We start from the raw sequence: 1,129 nt of genomic DNA, 5'->3' as shown, positions 1-1,129 counted from the left end.
ACAGCTTTAACATATTCAGTAACACACTCCAGAGCAAGAGTACATCTCTTTCACAAGTGGGTGCAAGTTTCTAGGTTCACAGTTGATTTAATATAGTTATATATTATTGAACTCAGTATAAGCCCTGTAAGACATAAAAGTGGATGAGTTTTTAACCTTTAAAAAAGATCTCCATTTCATTTTAGAATATATTGTCCCTTGCAGAAAGACTTGTCGTTTTTGCTACCAACACTGAGATGTTGGCACATGCATCTCTAATCTGTATGCATCTGATAATTACTAGTCATAATCGGTTGCACTCGGACCCTTGGCACCTGTGTATGTCTATGAAGTCATTGGGTGGATTTCAGTGGTAATGTTTATCACCTCTACTAATTAGCATGACATAAATTTCTCTTCCTCCTCAAATATAATTCATTTTTTAAAAAAAATTGTTGATTTTTTTTGTGTTTATATGACACAGAACACCCCAAACCATCTCAACTAGAGCCCATATACTCTGTCATTCCTGCTACTGTCTGCTGTGTTGTCAACACCACCCCCCACAGCCATTCCCCAGTACTTGTCCATCTGGTGAATCTAGTCAGCCTATCAAGAGGTCTTTGTTTTAGGAAAGTCAGCTGATCTTCATCTAGCAGCAATCAATTGTAGATTGATTAATATTGTAGATCTAATATTGTAGATCTAATTGTAGATCTCATATTCCTTTAGATAAGATCGGGGTCTGCTGCTCATTTTCCCAGTTCTATGCTGGGTTACTATCTGGGAGTCCCTTTGGCCACCCTGGCCAACAACTCAAAAGAAGGTGTCTCCTATCTGACATTGTTGCTTGTTATGTAGCCTTTAGCTATAAATATGGTCTCTTAAAAATTGTATTGGCCCCTTTAATCTTTGGTTATACTTTCTTTTTGGGTGTTTAAGGCCATACAATTGGCCCAGATAAACAAATTTATTTTTACTCTTAGGTCATTTGAGGATCTGTTATTGAAGGGTCTTGGGAGGAGCCCCTGGCTCCTTTCTTTTACCAGTTCTGCCTATGTGAAGATAAGTCAAAGGTCCTGCTCGACCATGCTTGGCTTCGCTTGGAAGCATGGAGGAAATGATTCCTCTGTGTTGACCCTCCTCTTTG

This window comes from Nannospalax galili, unplaced genomic scaffold, assembly GCF_000622305.1.
Source record: "Nannospalax galili isolate Female #2095 unplaced genomic scaffold, S.galili_v1.0 scaffold612, whole genome shotgun sequence".
In the NCBI taxonomy this organism is placed as follows: domain Eukaryota; kingdom Metazoa; phylum Chordata; class Mammalia; order Rodentia; family Spalacidae; genus Nannospalax; species Nannospalax galili.
This window is presented reverse-complemented; position numbering follows the sequence as displayed.